Raw genomic sequence first — 27258 nt, 5'->3', positions numbered from 1 at the left:
CATAGACTGATGAACAAGGACCCCCCAAATCCAGTTGTACTTCCCCTTGTTCCAACTTGATACCACTTAAATAATAACCAGCCTTCCTGTTTATGCCACCAAAGTGGATAACCTCACATTTATCCGCATTAAACTGCATCTGCCATGCATCTGCCCACTCCCCCAACCTGTCCAAGTCACCCTGCATTCTCATAACATCCGCCTCACAGTTCACACTGTCACCCAGCTTTGTGTCATCTGCAAATTTGCTAATGTTACTTTGAATCCCTTCATCCAAATCATTGATGTAAATTGTAAATAGCTGGGGTCCCAGCACCGAGCCTTGCGGTACCCCCACTAGTCACTGCTGGTCCCCGCACCGAGCCTTGCGGTACCCACTGGTCACTGCCTGGCATTCTGAAAGGGACCAGTTAATCCCTACTCTTTGTTTCCTGTCTGCAAACCAATTTTCTATCCATGTCAGCACTCTACCCCCAATACCATGTGCTCTAATTTTGCCCACTAATCTCCTATGTGGGACCTTATCAAAGGCTTTCTGAAAGTCCAGGTACACTACATCCACTGGCTCTCCCTTGTCCATTTTCCTAGTTACATCCTCAAAGAATTCCAGAAGATTAGTCAAGCATGATTTCCCCTTCGTAAATCCATGCTGACTCGGACCAATCCTGTTACTGCTATCTAAATATGCCGCTATTTCATCTTTTATAATTGACTCCAGCATCTTCCCCACCACCGATGTCAGGCTAACTGGTCTATAATTCCCTGTTTTCTCTCTCCCCCCTTTCTTAAAAAGTGGGATAACATTAGCACAAATAGAAGATGGAACAGTACATGGACAGGGTGGGTTGAAGGACCAGCTTCCATGCCACACAGCTGTATGACTCTAATTTCTGAAGTACTGACACAATGCTGCTCTACAAAACATCCATAGGAACGCAGCACACTGTGACAGGACCCTCTCCGTCCCCTTCACCCCCCCACCCCTCAACAATTCTGGGTGCAGTTCAGTGTCCCTCTACGTGTATCAACAGCAGTGACGATTAGCGAGGAGATGTCTGTGATGTCGCTGGAATTTAGAAGATTGAGAGGGGTTCTTATAGAAACTTACAAAATTCTTAAGGGGTTGGACAGGCTAGATGCAGGAAGATTGCTCCCGATGTTGGGGAAGTCCAGAACAAGGGGTCACAGTTTAAGGATAAGGGGGAAATCCTTTAGGACTGAGATGAGGAAAACATTTTTCACACCGAGAGTGGTGAATCTGTGGAATTCTCTGCCACAGAAGGTAGTTGAGGCCACAGTTCATTGCCTATATTTAAGAGAGAGTTTGATGTGGCCCTTTGTGGCTAAAGGGATCAGGGGGTATGGAGAGAAGGCAGGGATGGGATACTGAGTTGGATGATCAGCCATGATCATATTGAATGGCGAATGGTGCAGGCTCGAAGGGCTGAATGGCCTCTACTCCTGCACCTATTTTCTATGTTTCTATGTGTTGGGCTACAGGGCATGAGTTGGGAGGAGCAAGCTGCTCGCTGTGGAGAATGTGTCGTGCTGCTAGAACAACCAAAGACAACGTTAAGGTTTGAAAAAGCAAAATTGGCCTGGAGCCAATTATTTCATCCAACATATTATGCAAAACTCTCTGTTAACTTAGTAATAATTCAATATTTTAAGCTTGGCTCGACTAATGAAAACTGGATTCTGTGCCCTTGAAATGAGTCACAATCTGTTTTCTTCACCCTCACCTACACGTGGCTGGACATATAAAGTTTCTGATTAAATTGATTGATTTTGCTTGGTTGTCATTTGAGCTGCCGATTAAAAAATGAGATTGTAAAGAGATGATCGTGGCCATGTAATGTGCGGTGGGAAAGCTGGGCTAGTGATCTCACCACATTCTGCTGCCTTCAGAGACTTCAATAAGCCAATAAATATTTAACCTCAATCAGTGTTTCAGCTTAAACAGCCTCAGATATTGCCATTACTACAGCAGAACTGGGCATGTCTGCATGTCCCAACTCACTGGGAGCCTGTGAATCATTTAAACCAGCTGTCTTGTGCCAGCTTAAATTAGATATTAAAACCAAGCAGGTCACTCGAGTAATGGAAGCAGCCACTGCACACGTTCTCACCCAACAAACAGCCAGCAATGGTGGATAAAAATGCTGGAGAAACTCAGTGGGTGAGGCAGCATCTATGACCCGAAACGTCACCTATTCCTTCTCTCCATAGATGCTGCCTCACCCGCTGAGTTTCTCCAGCATATATATCTACCTTCGATTTTTTCCAGCATCTGCAGTTCCACAAACAGCTAACAATGGCCTGTTTCCTTTCTCATCCTTACCTTTTTACATAGAAAACATATAAAATAGGTGCAGGAGTAGAGGCCATTCGGCCCTTCGAGCCTGCACCGCCATTCAATATGACCATCCAACTCAGTATCCCGTACCTGCCTTCTCTCCATACCCCCTGATCCCTTTAGCCACAAGGGCCACACCTAACTCCCTCTTAAATATAGCCAATGAACTGTGTGGTCTCAACTACCTTCTGTGGCAGAGAATTCCACAGATTCACCACTCTCTGTGTGTGAAAAAAAAATGTTTTTCTCATCTCGGTCCTAAAGGATTTCCCCCTTATCCTTAAACTGTGACCTGAGATTTCTCAATAATTTGTTCTATATCTCTCCACATCTGTTGTCTATATCTCTCGTTTCCCTTTTCCTGACTCTTGAAGAAGGGTCTCAAACACGACATCAAACAAGCTCTGAACAATAAGTCTATTATTACTATTGCACGTTCTCTGTTTATTTATTGTGTATATATATATATGGTCTATGGTATATAGACACACTGAACTTTGATCTCCTGCTCTGTATTATGTTTACAATATCCTGTTGTGCTGCAGCAAGCAAGAATGTCATGGCCCTATAGAAACATAGAAACATAGAAATTAGGTGCAGGTGTAGGCCATTCGGCCCTTCGAGCCTGCACCGCCATTCAATATGATCATGGCTGATCATCCAACTCAGTATCCCGTACCTGCCTTCTCTCCATACACCCTGATCCCCTTAGCCACAAGGGCCACATCTAACTCCCTCTTAAATATAGCCAATGAACTGGCCTCGACTACCCTCTGCAGCAGAGAGTTCCAGTGATTCATCATTCTCTGTGTGAAAAAAGTTCTTCTCATCTCAGTTTTAAAGGATTTCCCCCTTATCCTTAAGCTGTGACCCCTTGTCCTGGACTTCCCCAACATCGGGAGCAATCTTCCTATCTGGGACACATGACAATAAAACTCTCTTGACTTGACCTGAAACATCACCCATTCCTTCTCTCCAGAGATGCTGCCTGTCCCGCTGAGTTACTCCAGCACTTTGTTTCTATCTTCAGTGTAAACCAGCATCTGCAGTTCCTTCCTACAGATTGTCAAACCCAATCTATCTGGCCAATAGGCTCACAGTCGCTGAGTTGGCATTAGTTCCTTATTGTCGATTGGCTGATTGTCAATTTAATATTCCTTTATCAGCCCCTCATTTATTTCCAATCAGAATGTCGGGTGACCAAAGTGAAGCCCGTCACAAAATGTCAATAGCACGACTATGCTTTAGAGTCATAGAGTGATACAGCGTGGAAACAGGCCCTTCGGCCCAACTCACCCATACCGGCCAACATGTCCCAGCTACACCAGTCCCACTTGCCTGCGCTTGGTCCAGAACCCTCCAAACCTGTCCTATCCATGTACCTGTCCAACTGCCATAGAGGGAGTGCAGAGAAGGTTCACCAGACTGATTCCTGGGATGTCAGGACTGTCTTATGAAGAAAGACTGGATAGACTTGGTTTATACTCTCTAGAATTTAGGAGATTGAGAGGGGATCTTATAGAAACTTACAAAATTCTTAACGGGTTGGACAGGCTAGATGCAGGAAGATTGCTCCCGATGTTGGGGAAGTCCAGGACAAGGGGTCACAGCTTAAGGATAAGGGGGAAATCCTTTAAAACCGAGATGAGAAGAACTTTTTTCACACAGAGAGTGGTGAATCTCTGGAACTCTCTGCCACAGAGGGTAGTTGAGGCCACAGTTCATTGGCTATATTTAAGAGGGAGTTAGATGTGGCCCTTGTGGCTAAGGGGATCAGGGGGTATGGAGAGAAGGCAGGTACAGGATACTGAGTTGGATGATCAGCCATGATCATATTGAATGGCGGTGCAGGCTCGAAGGGCCGAATGGCCTACTCCTGCACCTATTTTCTATGTTTCTATGTTTCTATGTTTCTTAAACGATGGGATATTCCCAGCCTCAACTACCTCCTCTGGCAGCTTGTTCCATACACCCACCACCCTCTGTGTGAAAAAGACACCCCTCAGATTCCTATTCAATCTTTTCCCCTTCACCTTGAACCCGTGTCCTCTGGTCCTCGATTCCCCTACTCTGGGTAAAAGACTCTGTGCATCTACGCGATCTATTCCTCTCAATTCTGCGATCATTTCCTTTGGCTCATACATGTATAAATGGAACAGGAGCACACTGGAATCCCATGCTGATAGTTAGGGTTACTCTCCCAGAAACCACTCAGCGACTATGCACATCTTCTGCAGAATCATTGGAATCCACGTCACGCTTCCTCACATGAAGGTGAGCAGAGTAAATTAAACTCTCTGTACAATGCAATAACAATGTGAATTAAAGTTCTTAATAACCAAAACGACCCTCTCGACACCGTTAATGGATGTGACATAACCGCGGTGCCTGGAAAATGTAGATGGTGTGAAAAATTATATTAACATGGGCTACGTTTCAACCTTAGAGTTTAGTTGGAGCAGTGATACAAGGCCAAATTGTAGATTCAACAACTGGTACGGTGGCGCAGTGGTAGAGTTGCTGCCTTAAGCCTCTGTCCCACTGTATGAGGTAATTCAATAGTTCTTCTGAGTTCTCCCCTGAGTTGAGCTTGTGTAATGTCCGTAGCGGGTTCGTAGGAGTTCGTGGATGTCCCGTAGCGGCTCGTACGAGTAACGGTAGGTACTGGGGAAATCCGGTAAACGCGTGACGTTTTTTCATCCCTGGGTAAAAAAAATACTCGTGATGAAAAAAATGGTTACTTTTTACTCGTACGAGCCGCGACGTACGTACGTACCCGCTACGTACGTTTCACGAGCTCGAGTCAGGGCAAACTCGGGAGAACTCTTGAATTACCTCGTAAAAATCAAACTCATAGAAAGTACGTAGCGGGTACGCCGGAGCTCGTGGATGTCTCGTAGCGGCTCGTGACGCTAACGGCAGGTACTCGGGAAACGCGGTAAGCTTGTGAATTTTTTCAACAGTGTGAAAAATTCCCAAGAGTAAAAAAATACTCGTGATGAAACATAGAAACATAGAAATTAGGTGCAGGAGTAGGCCATTCGGCCCTTCGAGCCTGCACCGCCATTCAATATGATCATGGCTGATCATCCAACTCAGTATCCCGTACCTGCCTTCTCTCCATACCCCCTGATCCCCTGATGAAGTACCATGAGTTTAATTTTTTTTTCAACTGTTTACAACGCCAGAGACCCGGGTTCCATCCTGACTACGGGTGCTGTCTGTACGGAGTTTGTTCGTTCTCCCCGTGACCTGTGTGGGTTTTCTCCGGGTGCTCCGGTTTCTTCCCACACTCCAAAGACGTGCAGTAGTGTTGGCTTGTTACAATTGTAGTGTGTGTAGGATAGTACTAGTACGTGGGAATCGCTGGCCGGCGAGGACTCGGTGGGCCGAAGGGCCTGTTTCCGTGCGGTATCTCTCAAAACTAAAATGAGAAATAATAGCGCAATGGTGGTGCAACAATGTCTGTGCTTGTGTTGGCAACTCATCCACGCCTACCTCCATCAACAATCTCTCAATCCTTCTCATTAGTTTAGTTTACAGATACAGCTCGGAAACAGGCCCTTCTGATGAAGCAGAATTTTAGTTAAAAATATAAGAAAAAATTAAAATAGGTTTCTGGGCTAGCTTACAGCTTATATTTAGTGTCAAATTAGGCTTGCCTCAGGTTGCAGTGTGTGGGATAATAAATACTATAACATTGTCTCCCAAGTGACAAGTAGAGAAGAGAAGCTAGAGAGGTCTCTTTGATGTAAGATGTCGTAAACCAAATGGCCTATGTTTATGAGGGACCAAGTGACAGAGAGGAAGCAGCAAAAGAGCTAGGGTGATCTCTTTGGAGATAAAATGATCTAAAGCAAATGGCCAATGTTTTTAGTATATCTTGTACCATGTAAACAAAAGGCCTTTGATGTGATGCATTCTGTGGAAACCTTTTCCTGTACCTCTGACCATGACTAATGTCTGTGGAATGTGCTAAGGGGACAAAAAAACCCTATTTAAGGCAATGTAATTCTGTTGTTCAGAGAAGGGGACCGAGGACAGTCGAGTGTCTACATTGGTCACTTAGCTGGAATTCTCGCTCCCTTCCATCGGCCGATGTTAAGTAAAGTTTTGAACTGGTCTACCAAACAGTTTGTGTGGTGTCTGTTTATTAAGAAGCGAACCTGGTTTAGTAGTTATAAAAGTAACTTTTTCACTTCGGCCCAACTTGCCCACACCGGTCAACATGTCCCAGCTACACTAGTCCCACCTGCCTGTCCATATCCCTCCAAACCTGTCCAGGTTTGGTACCAGTCTGTCTGTTTCTTAAACGTTGGGATAGTCCCTGCCTCAACTACCTCCTCTGGCAGCTCGTTCTATACACCCAGCTGACCTTAAAGAAGAAGAATTCTTCTCAGGCCCCCGTCGGTCAAGGCTGACCTGACCATGGGTGTCTCCAGGGTTGGAGGACGCCTGCCTGTGCGTGGCTTTGTTTAACGTGGGGAGACTGGTGCACAGACGGCCACCCCACGGTCCTTGACAGATCTGGGTCAGGATCCAGTGGCGTGGAGTCCAAGACGACCGGAGACCCTTTTCTGCCGCAACCTTCATCCGCCTTCCCAGCCGTTGTGACGTTAGCTCCACTAAGGTCAGCCATCGTCCTCCGCCTGTTCCACCGTTGAGGTCTTGGTTGGATTGGCTCTTTGTCAGAGACCTCCCCCCTCGACCTTACCGCCATGGGTGGCCCTACCAGGAGCATCGACAGCTCCAGACGGCATCGCTCTCAGGATCTCAGGTCCACACAAGCCTCTCCACCACGACAAAGGGACAATCCACGGAGAAGTGTTGACCTAATACAGGGTGTATATAATGCGGACATTGGACTTTGTCTGTGGAACTGATGCTACAATGCTGAGAACTATATTCTGTACTCTGTATCTTCCCCTTTGCTCTACCTGTTGTTCTTGGGTTTGGCGATTGTATTTATGTGTGGTATTATCTGGTCTGGTTGGATAGCGTGCTAATGAAGCTTTTCACTGTACCTTGGTACACGTGACACCAATAAACCTCAACCTAAACGTCTCGATGCAAAAGATTTGAGAAGTTCTGAAAGCATTTTCTCACATTTTTCCTTTAATGTAAAAACAAGCTTCTTATTAAAAATTCACCATGTCAAAGGTTTGTGTCATCATTTCCTCATCTGGCTTCCACTTCTTTAAATCAGGGAAATTTGTTACACTTCAAATGTATATTAGCGTCAAACTGCAACCTCTCAAAAGCAAAACTGCGCCATCATTTCAATGCTGTGTTTGATATGCCTTTTATCCAGTGAAATCTCTCTGTTGAATATATGCATGTGTTTTTACCTTGTGTCTTATTCACCAAAACTGCTGTAAATGTAACGATTTTCATTTTCATCACATTTGTCTCTGTCTTTTCAAATTAACTGCTCCACGCAGACTAATCATGGCAGGTGCTTTATGAAAGGCACAAATTACTTTGAGATTTTTAAATCCCTCTGTGATTGCACCCTAAGTCATCTTGATGAATCTTAACAGTTGCATAAATCACATTATTTTTCTGTGTAGTTGAATATGTATGACAGATTTGTGGCCGCGCGTTTGTCTAAAAGCCTTTATGATATTAGGCTAAAATATGCTTGAAAGTCCACCAATGAATTAGGATGAAATGTTGGCTCACTTTAGTCGGGTCCACAATAGAATAATTATCTTCATTAATATCGAGCCACTCGTATATTAAGTTTCTTCTCAATAACTAATATTGGAATACAGTTGTGTGCCAACTTCACTGCTCTATCCCACTTGATCATTCTCTCGTGGGGTCGAGGACCACACGCCATGCGTTGTCACCATTACAGGCGGGACTCATGGGGGCGCTGTCCTGTGCGCGGCTGCCCTGCCAGCAGTTGTCTGTCTTTTCACCGTTTTATTTTTATTTTTAGTTAGTTAAAGTGTTTTGTCTAGACTTTTTTTATGTGGGGGAAACTACCTTTCAGGGTCCCTACCTGGTCGGAGAGGCAGCTTTTCTCCGGCTGCAGCTTCGACCCGTCCTCGCGGCCTACCAGCGGGCCTGGAGCAGCGTTTCCTGTCGGGGACCACCCAGAACCTCAGCTTCGGCGGCGGCGCAGCGCTGGAGCGCTATCGCGGAGCGGGCGATGCCTTGCCCGGGTCGCCGCGCTGGAACTCCAATGAGCTGAGACCGGCGAGTAAAACATCGCGGAGCTGCGGGACTGTGGAGCGGCCAGCTGCGGGCGGCGGCGCTGAACTTTACACCGGGAGCCTGGGATCTCTAGATGAGATCGCCAGTTGTGGAGCTCCAACCGGCGCGGCCTTGTCGGTTTCGGAAGCCGCGGCCTCCAGTGCGGAGGCGGCCGTTCCAGGGTTCCCATGCCGCTGAGAGGACTCTCCCGACGCCGGAGCAACATCACCCGGCGAGAACGGCCTGGAACATCGTGCCTCCGTGGAGGCAACTGTGGCAGCCTCAATAGGCCCGACTATGGGTGAACTGGGGTTGGGGACTGGACTTTGTGTTTAAGACTCTCATTGATGTTAAGTCGGTATTCTTTTTTTGTGTGCTGCAAATGGCAAAAGGCATTTCACTGAATTACACCTGGGTGTATGTGAATGTGACTAATAAAATACCTTTGAATACTTTGATTCACTCTGCCCACGCCCGCAATGTTTAGTTTAGAAATACAGCGCGGAAACAGGCCCTTCAGCCCAAGTTTCCCACACTGGCCAACAATGTCCCAGCTACACTAGTCACAGATTCATAGAGTGATACAGTACGGAAACAGGCCCTTCAGCCCAACTTGCCCACACCAGCCAACTACACTAGTCCCACCTGCCAGCGTTTAGTCCATATCCCTCCAAACCCGTCCTATCCATGTACCTGTCTAACTGTTCCTTAAACGTTGCGATAGTCCCAGCCTCAACTACCTCCTCTGGCAGCTCGTTCCATACACCCTCAGATTCATATTAAATCTTTCCCCCTTCACCTTAAACCCACTGTATGTCCTCTGGTCCTTGATTGACCTATTCTTGTCAGCACTGGTCTGTGCAGAGCAAGCATGGACATCTTCTCGGGAAAATAGTTAAGAGGCTGAAAAACCAAAGAATTTATTGGTCATGAATTAATTTTGATAGCTGAAGCATAAAATTTAATTGCCTTAAATAAATGTGGCTGCATTAGCTGTTATCCTGTCCTCTCTATTCCATGGAGCGCAGGAGGATGAGGGGAGATCTTATAGAGGTGTATAAAATCATGAGAGGAATAGATTGGGTAGATGCACAGAGTCTCTTGCCCAGAGTAGAGGAATCGAGGACCAGAGGACACAGGATCAAGGTGAAGGGGGGAAGAGTTAATACCAATCTGAGGGGTAACATTTTCACACCAAGGGTGGTGGGTGTATGGAACAAGCTGCCAGAGGAGGTAGTTGAGGGTGGGATTATCCTAACGTTTAAGGAACAATTAGACAGGTACATGGATAGGGCAGGTACACAAAAATGCTGGAGAAACTCAGCGGGTGCAGCAGCATCTATGGAGCAAAGGAAATAGGCAATGTTTTGGGCCGAAACCCTTCTTCAGTTTCGGCCCGAAACGTTGCCTATTTCCTTCGCTCCATAGATGCTGCTGCACCCGCTGAGTTCCTCCAGCATTTTTGTGTACCTTCGATTTTCCAGCATCTGCAGTTCTTTCTTAAAAACATGAATAGGACAGGTTTGGAGGGATATGGACCAAGTTCAGGCAGGTGGGACTCGTGTAGCTGGGACATTGTTGGCCGGTGTGGGCAAGATGGGCCGAAGGGCCTGTTTCCACGCTGTATCATTCTGTGACTGTGGAAATAATAATTCATGTTGATCTCCTTCTTCTTCTTCGATCCGTTGCAGTCCCAGATGTCGTTCTGCCAGTATCTGGCGCAGGTCACAGCTGGTCGGGTCGGGTCGGGTCGGGTCGGTCCAGCCAGGTCCTGGGGGCTACACTGGGGGGCATCGTCACACTCCAGTAGGTGGGACATTGTCTGTACTGCTCCACAGCTGCATGTATCTTCTGCCTGGTAGTTCCATGCTTTCATAAGTGCTTTGCACCTCCCCTGCTCCACTCGTAATCTGTTGAGGGTCTTCCAGGTTGGCCATGGGAGGTCGTGCCCGCTGGCGAGGCATTCAGTCGGAGTGAACCCTCTCTCCATCCAGTCGTGGGCTCGTGTGTTGAGCTGGTTCCATTCATCTTTCCAGATGTTGGCCCTTGCTGTTTCTTTGGTTGTCTGGAGAGGTGGGACTGTCTGCAAGAAACTGGCTCTAGATTTCAGTCGGGGTGGAGGTGCTGTTTGTCCGTGCAGGGGGTGCCTGGTATCGATCTTCTGTGCTCTCCGCTCGTCTTGGGCGACGATGGATCGACGATGGATCGGGGAGGGGGGGGGGGGGGGGGGGGGGGCAATACCAGCTAGGGCATAGAGGCACGGGACTGGCGTTGTCTTTATGCATCCCGTGATAATGCAGCAGGTGTCGTTGAGGGCTGTGTCGACCAGTTTGGTGTGGTGGGAGCGGCTCCAGCTTGAGCATGCGTATTCAGCTGTGGAGAAGCACAGGGCTAGGGCAGTTGCACGGTTGGTTGGTGGATCAGCGCCCCACTTTGAGTTTACCAGTTTGCGCAGGATGTTTTTGCGAGTGTTGACCTTGGCTTTGTTCTGAAGGTGGGTTTTGAAAGAGAGTGTCCTGTCGAGGTACACGGGGTGGAGGTGGTTGGAGAGTTTGTGGCCATCCTATGCGACGCTCAGTTGTTTTCCAGCATCTCGATTTTTAAGATGGAAGCTGCATAGTTGGGTTTTTGATGGGTTGGGTTTCAGGTGGTTGTTATTGTAGTAGGTTGTCATCTCTTGGAGGGCGCTTTCCAGGACAGACTCGATCTTCTGGAAGTTCTCCTGTTGGGTGGTGATGTTGATAATTCATGTTGATAATTTAGACATAAGGTATGGGGGACATTGAAGGGGTTACATATAATCATCGTGGTAACAGACTGAGTTGGTGGATGAAATGTATTCTTGAGCAGAGTGTAACGATACATCTTAGCACAAGAGACAAGGAGAGGCAGTGTCACATAGAAACATAGAAACATAGAAATTAGGTGCTGGAGTAGGCCATTCGGCCCTTCGAGCCTGCACCGCCATTCAATATGATCATGGCTGATCATCCAACTCAGTATCCCGTACCTGCCTTCTTTCCATACCCCCTGATCCCCTTGGCCACAAGGGCCACATCTAACTCCCTCTTAAATATAGCCAATGAACTGGCCTCAACTACCCTCTGTGGCAGAGAGTTCCAGAGATTCACCACTCTCTGTGTGAAAAAGTTCTCCTAAAGGATTTCCCCCATATCCTTAAGCTGTGACCCCTTGTCCTGGACTTCCCCAACATCGGGAACAATCTTCCTGCATCTAGCCTGTCCAACCCCTTAAGAATTTTGTAAGTTTTGTAAGCACCACTCCTAACATGGCACAGAAGGTCCAAGCATTGGGTTGGAGGGATGCGCTATGAGACTGCAGGGTGACTTGGACAGGTTGCGTGAGTGGGCAGATGCTTGGCAGATGCAGTATAATGTGGATAAATGTGAGGTTATCCACTCTGGTGGCAAGAACAGGAAGGTAGATTATTATCTGAATGGTGTCAGATTAGGAAAAGCGGAAGTACAACAAGACCTGGGTGTCCTTGTTCATCAGTCACTGAAGGTAAACATGCAGGTACAGCAGGCAATGAAGAAAGCTAATGGCATGTTGGCCTTCTTAACAAGAGGAATTGAGTATAGGAGCAAAGAGGTCCTTCTGCAGTTGTACAGGGCCCTAGTGAGACCACACCTGGAGTATTGTGTGCCGATTTGGTCTCCTAATTTGAGGAAGGACATTCTTGCTATTGAGGGAGTGCAGCGTAGGTTTACAAGGTTAATTCCCGGGATGGCGGGACTGTCATATGATGAAAGACTGGGCTTGTATTCACTGGAATTTTGAAGGGTGGGAGGGTATCTTATCGAAAAATATAAAATTATTAAGGGATTGGACACGCTAGAGGCATGAAATATATTCCTGATGTTGGGGGAGTCCAGAACCAGGGGCCACAGTTTAAGAATAAGGGGTCGGCCATTTAGAACTGAGATGAGGAAAACGTTTTTCTCCCAGAGAGTTGTGAATTTGTAGTGTTCTCTGCCTCAGAAGGCAGTGGAGGCCAATTCACTGGATGCAAAAGATTTAGATAGAGCTCTTAGGGCTAGCGGAATTAAGGGATATGGGGAGAAGGCAGGAATGGCGTACTGAATGTGGATGATCAGCCTTGATCACATTGAATGGCGGTGCTGGGTCGAAGGGCCGAATAGCCTACTCCTGCACCTATTGTCTATGTTTCTACGTTTCTATGTTAATATGGGGCAAACGCAGGAAAGTCAGAGAACTCTATTTGCACCATTGGCCAGGTAAGGTGAGGGCAAGGAATGATGTCTGGAGCTAAACACAAAATGCTGGAGAAACTCAGTCTGAAGAAGCTGTCCCATCCCGAAACGTCACCTATCCATGTTCTCCACAGATGCTGCCTGACCCGCTGAGTTACTCCAGCACTCTGTGAAACGTCACCTATCCATGTTCTCCACAGATGCTGCCTGACCCGCTGAGTTACTCCAGCATTTTTGTCTACCTGTAAATTGAATATATTCTGTTTATAGTTGAGACTCTAAGAGGACATTTTTTATGGGAATAATTCTGGTAACAGCTGAGTTACGCAATTACAAGGAAATAGCTGGTGTTAAGATGCTACTTTGTCTTCTGGTAGCCTTCATCTCAATCACTGCACCGAGGGATTATTTAACAAGGATTTGATTGAACAAGTAGGTGCAGTATGATCCTGTCGTTTGAATTGGTGCTAATGGAAGGACTCAGGTTGTAATAAACAATTGCTAAGGCAAATATTTAACCTGACACATGAGCCAGTCATAGTGTCATAGCGCCCTTTGGTCAACTTGCCCACACCGGCCCACATGTCCCAGCTACAGGAGAAGGCTGGAACAGGGTACTGATTGGGGATGATCAGCCATGATCATATTGAATGGTGGTGCTGGCTGGAAGGGCCGAATGGCCTCCTCCTGCACCTATTGTCTATTGTCTACACTAGTCCCATCTGCTTGCGTTTGGCCCATATCCCTCTAAACCTATCCAGTCCATGTACCTATCTAATAGTTTCTTAAACATTGCCTCCTCTGGCAGCTCGTTCCATACACCCACCACCCTCTGTGTGAAAAAGTTGCCCCTCAGTTTCCTAGTAAATCTTTTCTCCTTCACCTTGAACCTGTGTCCTCTGGTCCTCGATTCCCGTACTCTGGGCAAGAGACTCTGTGCATCTGCCCGATCTATTCCTCTCATCATTTTATACTCCTTTTATGGATTAACACAGAAAATGCTGGAGTAACTCAGTGGGTTGGACAGCATCTGTGGAGGAATTGGACAGGCAACACTTCAGGATCTGAAAACCCCAATCCGTTGCCTGTTCGTTCACCTTCACAGGTGTTGCCTGACCTGCTGAGTTCCTCCAGCACTTTGTGATTTGCTCAACATGCCAGCATATGCAGTTCCTTGTGGATTTTTTTGTTGGGTGCTTGGTATTCCCAGCACATTGTGTTTGTTTGTAAATGATGAATGAATGAATGAATAAGTTTATTGGCCAGGTATATTCACATACAAGGAATTTGCATTGGTGCTCTGCCCACAAGTGACAACATGACATACAGTGACAGTTAGGAATGACACATAAAACATTTAACATAATATAGAATAATACAGGTGTTGGGGGTTATGGGGAGAAGGCAGGAGAATGGGGTTAGGAGGGAGAGATAGATCAGCCATGATTGAATGGCGGAGTAGACTTGATGGGCCGAATGGCCTAATTCTACTCCTTGTGACTTGGGTTATTAGCAGCCTGTGGAGCCAGAGTGATAGCATGAGTGAGCCGAGAGTGTGGGGACATTCATGGAATGAGACTGTATGTAGAGCTATTGCTGTCAGTATAACAGTGAAACATCTGCTCCAGATCAACTCAAGCTAATAACCTGCGTACCACAGCTGTAACAGCTGCACGCTGGTCTCCCATGTGAGGGATCAGCTGGAAATGAAGGGGAACATCGACACACACCATGGAGAAGAAATGTACAGTGGTGTCAACAATGAGAAGCTGTGTGTGTGTGTGTGTGTGTGTGTGTGTGTGTGTGTGTGTGTGTGTGTGTGTGTGTGTGTGTGTGTGTTTGTGTGTGTGTGTGTGTGTGTGTGTGTGTGTGTGGTGTGTGTGTGTGTGTTTGTGTGTGTGTGTGTGTGTGTGTGTGTGTGTGTGTGTGTGTGTGTGTGTGTGTGTGTGTGTGTGTGTGTGTGTGTGTGTGTGTGTGTGTGTGTGTGTGTGTGTGTGTGTGTTTGTGTGTGTGTGTGTGTGTGTGTGTGTGTGTGTGTTTGTGTGTGTGTGTGTGTGTGTGTGTGTGTGTGTGTGTGTGTGTGTGTGTGTGTGTGTGTGTGTGTGTGTGTGTGTGTGTGTGTGTGTGTGTGTGTGTGTGTGTGTGTGTGTGTGTGTGTGTGTGTGTGTGTGTGTGTGTGTGTGTGTGTGTGTGTGTGTGTGTGTGTGTGTGTGTGTGTGTGTGCGTGTGTGTGCATGCTTGCATACGTGTGTGCATGTGGTTTAGTTTAGTTTAGAGATATAGCATGGAAACAGGCCCTTCGGCCCACTGAGCCCGCGCATACCAGCGATCCCCGCACACTAACACTATCCTACACACACCAGGGATAATTTACACTTATACCAAGCCAATTAACCTACAAACCCGCACGTCTTTGGAGTGTGGGAGGAAACTAGAGACCCATGTTCTCCACAGATGCTGCCTGACCCGCTGAGTTACTCCAGCACTCTGTGAAACGTCACCTATCCATGTTCTCCACAGATGCTGCCTGACCCACTCAGTTATGGTGCAGCAGCATCTATGGAGCTAAGGAAATAGGCTACGTTTCGGGCCGAAATCCTTCTGGAAATAGGCAACGTTTCGGGCCGAAACCCTTACGGGTTTCGGCCCGAAACATTGCCTATTTCCTTAACTCCATAGATGCTGCCTGACCCGCTGAGTTACTCCAGCACTCTGTGAAACGTCACCTATCCATGTTCTCCACAGATGCTGCCTGACCCACTGAGTTACTCCAGCACTCTGTGAAACGTCACCTATCCATGTTCTCCACAGATGCTGCCTGACCCGCTGAGTTACTCCAGCACTCTGTGTCTGTCCACGTCCGACTTTGCGGGCCAGTATCTTGGCCCCTCGGCGGCCGAGGCGGAACGTTCCGGAAGCCGTTGGACTCCTCTCGGAGGCCGTGCCCTATGTCGGTCCGGCAACATGGATAATCCGGCAAGCCTCTGGAAACAAGGGTACCGGAAGATCAGTGGTGGTGCTGTGGCAACGACACAGCGATCAGCGTGGCTTGGGTTCTCAATGCGAGCCTGGTTTGTGCACACAGTGCTGGGATAATTTAACACATGCCCTGACAAATGAACATCAAGATCATCCACACTCCATCACTGTTCAAAATTAAACCCATTTAAAATAAAGCATACTGTAGTAATTTCGCTATGTACTGTGCCTAAGGGAATTAAAGGCAGCACTTTGCAAGTTTAGTACCTGGGATGCAAGTTTGCATGGAGTCATTGTAGCATGGAATTGAATTTTGTCCTGTAATACACTTTACATTGATTCTTACTTGCAGATACATTATGCAATTGGCCATTGATATTCTTTGAAGTCAAGTCATTTTCAGTGGTAATTAAAATGAGACAATTAAATTTGTTAGTGCATTTACATTAACTGCACAAGCAATCGCTATCAGGATCTATTACCATTCTTCTAGTGCAGAAGGTTGAATGCTTTCAGAAAGTGTGTGAATAATGGGAACATATCATTGAACATGGAAGGGTACAGCACAGGAACAGGCCCTTCGGCCCACAATGTCCGTGCTGGACAAAATGCCATGGTCAGCGCGGAAACAGGGGTGGGAGACTGCAATCTTCACGTGGCCCGACCTGTTTCGACCAATGCAATCAACCCAGACAAGCTATTTGCAGGAAAAATGTTCCCAATGTTGGGCGAGTCCAGATCCAGGGGCCACGCACCGTCTTAGAATAAAAGGGGAGGTCATTTAAGACTGAGGTGAGAAAAAAACGTTTTCACCCAGAGAGTTGTGAATTTGTGGAATTCCCTGCCACAGAGGGCAGTGGAGGCCAAGTCACTGGATGGATTTAAGAGAGAGTTAGGGGCTAGTGGAGTCAAGGGATATGGGGAGAAGGCAGGAACGGGTTATTGATAGGAGATGATCAGCCATGATCACAATGAATGGCGGTGCTGGCTCGAAGGGCCGAATGGCCTCCTCCTGCACCTATTTTCTATGTTTCTATGTTAACCTGGCGTGCACAATCAAATGGATCAAGTTGTCCTACAACTTTAGGCTGTGCATGCCATACGCAAGAAGAAGAAGCGCAGAAACAGGCCCTTCGGCCCACCGAGCCCATGCCGACCAGCGATCCCCGCACACTAACACTATCCTACACACACTAGTGACAATTTACTATTTTACCAAAGTGAATTAACCTATAAACCTTACGGGGAGAACATACAAACTCACCTGCCTGTACATGATCCATTTACGACCATTCCCTGCATATCCATGTGCTGATCTAAACACCTCTTGTATCTGCCTCCAACACTAACCCATGGCAGTGCATTCTAGGAACCCACCCTCCATGTATTCCGCCCCAACCTGCCCCGCACAACTCCTTCAAACTTAAACTGTGCCCCTCACACCTTACAACTATGTCCTCTTGTCATTGATGTTCCCACCTTGGGTAAAAGGCCCACACTGTCCAGCCCACCCACAGACACAGACACAGACTGTCCGCCCACCCATCCCTCTCATCATCTCATGGATCTCCAGTCTTCCCACAAGGTCCAACGTTCCAGAGAAAACAATCCAAGTTTGTTCAACCTCTCCCTGTAGCTAATGTGTGTGTGTGTGTGTGTGTGTGTGTGTGTGAGTGTGTGTGTGTGTGTGTGTGTGTGTGTGTGTGTGTGTGCGTGTGCGTGTGTGTGTGTGTGTGTGTGCGTGTGTGTGTGTGTGTGTGTGTGTGTGTGCGTGTGTGTGTGTGTGTGTCCACCACTCATCACTTTATTTTCATGTTCCATATATTTTGTGCTCTAGTGTTTTATGACTGTTGGTAGATCAATCTCTCGTCTGGGATATTAAGGTTCTATCGTATCGTTTCGTATTTTTGGCAGGGAGTTGATGAGGCTTCTGAACGACCATTCCATAAGCTAGTGTACTGTCCGATTCACCTCTACCCCATTGTCTGTGGAACTGATGCTACAATGCTGAGAACTATATTCTGCACTCTGTATCTTCCCCTTGGCTCTACCTGTTGTAGTTCATTGTATTATCTGATCTGATTCGATAGCATGTAAAACAAAGCTGTTCACTGTACCTCAGTACACGTGACATTAATGATCGAAGGGTGAACATGATCACGGAGTCTTGCTTGACCAGAAGTAATGTAGTCTGACTATCGAAGGAGCAGAACCTGCAGGTGAAAACTACCAGTTATTCTTTGACTAAGATACTCTGTTTCAATAGAAGGGTTCTGACTTGTTCTGTTTCAATAATTAATACCCAGTTTAATGAATTCTTGTTTATTATATAGTTTCCAGCGTTCTATGTTTCCACATTCTGTTGTGCTGCAGCAAGTAAGAATTTCATTGTTTTATCTGGACACATAGAAACATAGAAACATAGAAATTAGATGCAGGAGTAGAGGCCATTCGGCCCTTCGAGCCTGCACCGCCATTCAATATGATCATGGCTGATCATCCAACTCAGTATCCCGTACCTGCCTTCTCTCCATACCCCCTGATCCCCTTAGCCACAAGGGCCACATCTAACTCCCTCTTAACTATAGCCAATGAACTGGCCTCAACTACCCTCTGTGGCAGAGAGTTCCAGAGATTCACCACTCTCTGTGTGAAAAAAGGTCTCCTCATCTCGGTTTTAAAGGATTTCCCCCTTATCCTTAAACTGTGACCCCTTGTCCTGGACTTCCCCAACATCGAGAGCAATATTCCTGCATCTAGTCTGTCCAACCCCTTAAGAATTTTGTACGTTTCTATAAGATCCCCTCTCAATCTCCTAAATTCTAGAGAGTATAAACCAAGTCTATCCAGTCTTTCTTCATAAGACAGTCCTGACATCCCAGGAATCAGTCTGGTGAACCTTCTCTGCACTCCCTCTATGGCAATAATGTCCTTCCTCAGATTTGGAGACCAAAACTGTACGCAATACTCCAGGTGTGGTCTCACCAAGACCCTGTACAACTGCAGTAGAACCTCCCTGCTCCTATACTCAAATCCTTTTGCTATGAAAGCCAACGTACCATTTGCTTTCTTCACTGCCTGCTGCACCTGCATGCCTACCTTCAATGACTGGTGTACCATGACACCCAGGTCTCGCTGCATCTCCCCCTTTCCCAATCGGCCACCATTTAGATAATAGTCTGCTTTCCCGTTTTTGCCACCAAAATGGATAAATAAATGACAAATTACATATAAACACTCTTGAATCTTGACAAATCATAGTCTACATGAGTACAATCACGTCACACACAAGGACAACAGGTAGAGAGCAAAGAGGAAAGGACCAGAGGGCAGAACAGAGTGTACAGTATTATAGTGTTAAAGTTTCAGAGAGAAAGTGCAGATTAAAAAAAAACTGCAATGAGGTAGGTAGGAAGATCGGGACCACACCCTAGATTATGGAAGGACCGTTCAGCAGTCCGATAACAGCGGGGAAGAAGCTGTTCCTGAGTCTGGTGGTGCACGCTTTCCAGCTTCTGTATCTTCTGCCGGACGGGTGCAGGGAGAAGAGGGAATGACGGGGTGTGAGTGGGCCTTGATTATGTTGTCTGCTTTCACGAGTCAGCGTGAAGTGTGGATGGAGATGAAGGGGGGGCGTGAGGCTGGATACACTTGCTGTGTGAATCACTGCAGTTTCGGCCCCCAGAGGGTTTCTCAGCTGCCCTGTAGAATCTCGCATCATGCAATTCTATTATTTCATCAGTGCCCTGCCTCCAATTGTTGTGAGCTTAATGTACAAAGATTCATTAGTTTTCTCCACGTAGAATTGTTCCATCATCATGACTGTCTCATCAATGTCTCTCCTCTTCCCATTTATCTTAAAACTACAACCCATCAAGATTGCTAAGTGCTTTCCTTCCAATAGGTATTGCAATTCTGATTTTGTTTGACTGCCTAACGAGACATTATTCAGTCTCAGAGTTTTTTTTTTATATACTCCACTGTTGTTCTGAGTTGTGTGTTCATTCTGGTGTTTGCGAAAGCTCTATATTCTGAAGATCGACACAGAGTGCTGGAGTAACTCAGCGGGTCAGGCAGCATCTGTGGAGAACATGGATAGGTGACGTTTCACAGAGTGCTGGAGTAACTCAGCGGGTCAGGCAGCATCTGTGGAGAACATGGATAGGTGACGTTTCACAGAGTGCTGGAGTAACTCAGCGGGTCAGGCAGCATCTGTGGAGAACATGGATAGGTGACGTTTCACAGAGTGCTGGAGTAACTCAGCGGGTCAGGCAGCATCTGTGGAGAACATGGATAGGTGATGTTCTTTATTTTTCACAGAGTGCTGGAGTAACTCAGCGGGTCAGGCAGCATCTTTGGAGAACTAGGATAGGTGATGTTTCACAGAGTGCTGGAGTAACTCAGCGGGTCAGGCAGCATCTGTGGAGAACATGGATAGGTGACGTTTCACAGAGTGCTGGAGTAACTCAGCGGGTGCAGCAGCATCTATGGAGCTAAGGAAATAGGCAACGTTTCGGGTCGAAACCCTTCCGGGTTTCGGCCCGAAACGTTGCCTATTTCCAGAAGGGTTTCGGCCCGAAACGTTGCCTGTTTCCTTCGCTCCATAGATGCTGCTGCACCATAACTCAGCGGGCCAGGCAGCATCTGTGGAGAACATGGATAGGTGACGTTTCACAGAGTGCTGGAGTAACTCAGCGGGTCAGGCAGCATCTGTGGAGTGGAGGAATGGATACTTCGCCATTACAGAATGTTGTTCACCATGAAGGTGTAACCGATATTAATGCAAGCAATGATTTTCAGGCACAAATCTATGCTCCAACGTCACACACTGGTCTGCTGCACACAAGCTGGGAGGGGGGCAAGCAAGAGGCCATCACAAATTGTAGCCCCATAACGCTTTTCCTCCGGTGCTATGAACACTGTGCTACATTTACAGAACTCATTAATAAGCTCTCTGTGGAGCCCCGAGCTCCCCATTCACCCGGGACTGTGCAAATGTCATCTGTGCAAAAGCATCTGGCCAGGGTCGAGTGATGTAAAATGTGACATTAGTTTGATATCCTTGGGAGTTTTTGCTTGATTACCCTTGAGGGTCAAGGAGGATATCGCGGGCCCCTCGAGGGGTTAACTAGCTTGGGGGGGGAGATCATGAGTTGTGCAAATTGTACATGGTCTCCCGCAGGCTTCAGGTTGGGCAAGCTAAATTAGCTCTCGTTGTTCCAGCCATCGCTTGCATTTTCTACGCTGTTACGACTTCACACACACACACGATTCTAGCGTCTGCTGAACCTCAACAAATTTAATTATGGCCTTTTTCTTTTTGCTCTAAGCTAAATTCACAGCGTGCGATGTTAAATGGAATCGCTGTTTTACATAGTTGGAACAGGTTTAATGGATTTTTGACATAACGGTTGTTTTAATGAATCTCATTAAATTAAAAAATATATTATCGTTTCACTTTGCACTCGGACACAAACTTTTCCGCAGGAAGTGACAACATTGGGCAGTGACCCTGACATCAGATGCCCATTCATTCCATCTGAGTCTTCCCTGCTGTATGAAGCTGACACACTAAATACACTTTACCTCCCCCCTCGACTCCGTTCAAGGACCCAAGCAATCGTTCCAGGTGCGACAGAGGTTTACCTGCATCTCTTCCAACCTCATCTACTGCATCCGCTGCTCTAGATGTCAGCAGATCTATATCGGTGAGACCAAGCGGAGGTTGGGCGATCGTTTCGCCGAACACCTCCGCTCGGTCCGCAATAACCAAGCTGACCTCCCGGTGGCTCAGCACTTCAACTCCCCCTCTCACTCCGTCTCCGACCTCTCTGTCCTGGGTCTCCTCCATGGCCACAGCGAGCAGCACCGGAAATTGGAGGAACAGCACCTCATATTCCGTTTGGGGAGTCTGCATCCCGGGGGCATGAACATCGAATTCTCCCAATTTTGTTAGTCCTTGCTGTCTCCTCCCCTTCCTCAGCCCCCCTGCTGTCTCCTCCCATCCCCCAGCCTTCGGGCTACTCCTCCTTTGTCCTTTCTTGTCCCCGCCCCCGATCAGTCTGAAGAAGGGTTTCGGCCCGAAACGTTGCCTATTTCCTTCGCTCCATGCAAAGAGTTGAACAATCTCCACTATAGGAAATAGGTAACGTTTCGGGCCAAAACCCTTCCGGGTTTCGTCCCGAAACGTTGCCTATTTCCTTCGCTCTATAGATGCTGCTGCACCCGCTGAGTTTCTCCAGCTTTTTTGTGTAACCTTCGATTCTCCAGCATCTGCAGTTCCCTCTTAAACACTAAATACACCGCCGTCCTTCTGAGATATTGAGTTTAAAGATATCTTCACCCTTTGATTTTCCTTGAGTCCACAGGAATGCAGAATTCATAGAGATCCTGGGCTAATTGGCATAAATTTATCAGAAGGGCCTTGCGTTTCAACAACTTTACACCCCTTCAGAATATTGGGAGAGTGAATGAGCCGAAACTATTCCCTGCGGCAGTGAGTTGAGTAATTGGCAGCAAAATCAAGGCAAAAATATGGAAGAAGTTTTGTTTTAATTAAGGGAGTTGTTCTGATCTGGAATACACGGTCTGAAAGAAAGAATCAAAGAATGAATAAAGAATGTTCACGTCATTCTCCCAGTGTAATGTTTGCTTGCCTGCATACAAGGGGAAAAATGTAGAAAGATATCAGAAGGAGAGTATAAAGGGCCGGACACGTTGGCGATATTTTTCGGAGATTGCCGGCATCATTAACTGACGTATGTAGTCACCGAAAAATTCGCGGCGTGGTGACGTATTGACGCGCGGCGTTTTTTCAAGTGTCGCAACATTTTTTTTTGATGCCGCTGGATTTTGAAATGTTCAAAATCTTTTGGGCGACACTGATATGTTGCCGGCAGTCGCTGAAAAAAATTTGCCAAGTGGAACAGGCCCTTAAAGAGTCGCCTAAGTGGGACAGGCCCTTTAGACTGACAACATTACTTATTTAAAGAAGAGATTCAGGGAACTGGCCAAGATTCAGATTCAGATTCAGATTCAGATTCAATTTTAATTGTCATTGTCAGCATACAGTACAGAGACAACGAAATGCATTTAGCATCTCCCTGGAAGAGCGACATAGCAAATGATTTGAATAAATAATAATAAGATGGGCTGAAGGGCCTGTTTCCATACTGTACATCTCTATCACTGCCATCTGCATCTCCTTATTTAGACGTACCAATGATTGATGGAAAAACACCAGATAAATCACAGGGAAATTACATTACAATAGGTGGCCATAATAGTGATAGCAATGTCGGTGGTGCAACCACAGACACAGTCCATAGAAGGTTACAGTTGCTGAGGCCAATGTTGTGCAGTGTTCAACAGCCTGATGGTTGTTGGGAAGAAGCTGTTCTTGAAGCTGGAGGTCACGGTTTTCAGGCCCCTGGACCTTCTTCCCCATGGTAGCAGCGAGATGAGTTCTTCTTGGTTTCTTGGTCCTCCAAAATATTCCAAATGGAATTTCAACTGTGGAGGTGGTGAAGGGAGGGCTTAAGCTAGAAAGGGTTATTGGGAAGAAAGAGCTACTTTAAATGTAGTTGCATCTGGTTGGGTAACTATAGTTGGGTGGAGATTATTCCATGCTGTAATTGTGCGGGGGAAGAACAAATCTGTCTTTGTAGCCGGGATCACAAATTGGATCGAATGCCCTCGTCTGCTCCTAATTGGTTTGGGTTTGGTGTAGGTCTTGTAACATACATTCATGAGAATGTATCCAACACAATATTCACATAACCCGAGTTTCCCCCAATTTGGGTTGATTATTTAACCGACGTCCCGTGGCACCAACTATCCGCGACTTCCCCGATCATCTCTGCGCTTGCTAGAGTTCTGCCAGTGAGCGGTCGTCAGGGAGACCAAGGCTCTGTGGACCAGGGAGTTTGCTGGAGATTCTTTGATCAATGCATTGGGTAATTACTATTGACATCAATGGGTGGAATAATTAAGAAGCAGCTTTTCATGTAACAATTGAGTCAACTGCAAATTTGGTGGAGCACAAATATGGATTTTTGCTTAGTTTGGCCACAGTAGGGTTGAAACTGGGAAAAATGTAACCGGCTGAGGATGAAGGAATCGATGAAATACAACATTGTTGAAAAGCAAATACAATCCATGTAACAAAAGCACCTTTCTAGTTTAAGTCCAATATTTGAACATCAGTGTAATATGCTGTGGGAATGTAAACATGATACGATATGATGTTTTATCCCAGGAGAGAAGTTGATCTGCCAACAGTCTTAAAACACAATGAGATCCATAAAATATGAAATTAAAATGGCGAGTGGAAAGGATTGGGGGGGGGGGGGGTGCAAAGATTGGGGGAGGGGGGGGAGTCAGTCTACCCCACGACAGAAGGGGGAGGAGTTGTACAGTTTGATAGCCACGGGGAAGAAGGATTTCCTGTGGCGTTCTGTGCTGCATCTTGGTGGGACCAGTCTGTTGCTGGAGGTGCTCCTCAGGCCTATCCTCGATCGGAGTTTGCTGGCTTTACCTTGCACTAAACGTTATTCCCTGATCATGTATCTGTACACTGTGAACGGCTCGATTGTAATCATGTATTGTCTTTCTGCTTGTTGGTTAGCGGGTAACAGAAGCTTTTCACTGTACCTCGGTACACGTGACATTAAACTCAACTACATAATGGGCAATCATTCGCGTGTGTTTCTCTTTGCCTCCTGGGATACCAAACATGAGCAGCTATCAGTGTGGAAGTAAAACCTGGGATTCATCCCCTCAAGGTGGAATGACCAGTACGAAATAAACGTGATTAGCGGGAAGTCCAACAGTTTAATGGCACTTTAGTTTAGTTTAAAGATACAGCGCGGAAACAGGCCCTACGGCCCACCGAGTCCGCTCCGACCAGCGACCCCCGCACACTGGCAGGATCCCACACACACTAGGGACAATTTACATTTACACCAAGCCAATTAACCTACAAACCTGCACGTCTTTGGAGTGTGGGAGGAAACTGGAGATCACGGAAAAAACCCACGCAGGTCACGGGGAGAACGTGCAAACTCCGTACAGGCAGCGCCCGTAGTCGGGATCGAACCCGGGCCTGCTGTGCAGTAATCGCTGTGAGGCAGCAACTCTACCGTTCCGCACTTCAATGGCAAGCAGTGAAACAGGAGGTGAAGCGCTGCGCCCATTGTTGATGGTGGCAGGGTGAGGCAGCCATCTTTGTACAGCACGCATGGACATTGGTGCTGGAGAAATACTCTAAATGGCTTGGCTGGGTTGGGGGCCAAGGATTGCACTTAAACCAAGCAGTCAATATGTTGAATAGCCAAGCCTATCTGTAATACTTAGATTCTACATTCTCTGCCTTAGTAAGAATCAGAGAATTATTCTAAAATTCAATTGACTATGTCTGAGTAGATGGCATTATCAGTATTAAAATATTATTATTTACGAGCTGTCCATCGCTTGGTCTCAAAGTTCCTTCCTCTGCCAGCTGGCTCTCCAATCCTGTTCTTTAACTTCATTCAATCGTTTTTTAGAAGTTTAATATCAAACTAGTACAGAGATACAGAGTTCTACACAAAGTTACTTGTACTCGCTAGAATTTAGAAGATTGAGGGGGGATCTTATAGAAACTTACAAAATTCGTAAGGTGTTGGACAGGCTAGATGCAGGAAGATTGTTCCCGATGTTGGGGAAGTCCAGGACAAGGGGTCACAGCTTAAGGATAAGGGGGAAATCTTTTAGGACCGAGATGAGAAAATCATTTTTCACACAGAGAGTGGTGAATCTGTGGAACTCTCTGCCACAGAGGGTAGTTGAGGCCACAGTTCATTGGCTATATTTAAGAGGGAGTTAGATGTGGCCCTTGTGGCTAAAGGGATCAGGGGGTATGGAGAGAAGGCAGGTACAGGATACTGAGTTGGAAGATCAGCCATGATCATATTGAATGGTGGTGCAGGCTCGAAGGGCCGAATGGCCTCTACTCCTGCACCTATTTTCTATGTTTTGCCAGACACTGGAATGTTCACAAAAAAGCATAAAATAAAAAATTTTACTCGTAGATTTTAGACTTTACAGCGTGGAAACAGGCCCTTCGGCCCACCGAGTCCGTGCCGACCAGCGATCCCCCCGCACACTAACACTATCCTACACACACTGGGGACAATGTACAATTTTTACCCAAGCCAATTATCCTACAAACATGCAGTGTGGGAGGAAACCGGAGTTCCTGGAGAAAACCCACGCAGGTCACGGGGAGAACGTGCAAACTCCGCACAGACAGCACCCGTGGTCAGGGTGGAACCCGGGTCTCCGGCGCTGTGAGGCAGCAACTCTACCGCTGCGCCACCGTGCCGCCCCGTAGATCTGGTGTGGCTTCAATATCCCCTCAACATATTTTTTTTTAATTTTTTTTTATTTTTAATCAAAAAATTTATTCAATTATTAAAAAATAATATTTACACTACAATAAAACAAGCCAGAACCTACCACCATAAATACAATACAAACATATATCCATACTAAACTATTATACAATTATGATACAATCCTTATTGAGGATACATTCAACACCCTGCGGAGCCCAGCGGTCCCGAAATTCCCTCAGGGTGCCCACAGACAGGGCGTATTCCCTTTCTAATCCCACCCGGGCACGGACGTAACCCCCTCAACATATTGGCAGGTTAAAATACTATCAAAGCCCAAGTAGACGATGGGCCGAATGGCCAAATTCAGCTTCTATCATCTACGATAAAGTGAATAATGTTTAGTAATAACTCCACCTACACACGAGCCAGATTGTTCCCAATCCCTTCACCTCACCTCTTTTCTACCGGCTTTCTCCCTCGTTCTCCGTCAGTCCGAAGAAAGGTCCCGACAAAAACCATCGCCTCTCCATTCCCTCCACAGATGCTGCCTGACCCGCTGTGGAGGAAAAACAAAGCGTCTGTTTCCTGCTGAAGATCTCAATCTCTGCACAACCCTGGTGTCTCCAGCTCCGGTTTATATCATGGACAAGGTAATTGTATTGTATTGTATTGTATTCAAATTTATTGTCATTGTCTCAATTTGAGACAACAAAATGAATTTCCCTTTACAGGCAGTATCATAACAAAAATAAAATAAAAATCACCAAAAAATAAATAATAAATAATAAAACATATTAAAAATAACATTGAAATTGAATTTTAAAAAAGCACAAACACAGAAAGTCCACGACACAACATAACATAAATGGCACCAAGGTGAGGATGGCACCATAGTCCAGCCAGCCAAGGTGAAGGTCATATGGTCATAAGTGATAGGAACAGAAGTTGGCCATTCGGCCCATCGAGTCTACTCCGCCATTCAATCATGGCTGATCTATCTCTTCCTCCTAACCCCATTCTCCTGCCTTCTCCCCATAACCCCTGACACCCGCACTAATCAAGAATCCATCTATCTCTGCCTTAAAAATATCCACTGACTTGTGGCCTCCAC

Source organism: Leucoraja erinacea, chromosome 11 (assembly GCF_028641065.1).
Source record: "Leucoraja erinacea ecotype New England chromosome 11, Leri_hhj_1, whole genome shotgun sequence".
NCBI classification, from domain to species: domain Eukaryota; kingdom Metazoa; phylum Chordata; class Chondrichthyes; order Rajiformes; family Rajidae; genus Leucoraja; species Leucoraja erinaceus.
The sequence above is the reverse complement of the archived record's forward strand: the minus strand, read 5'-3'. Positions refer to the sequence as shown.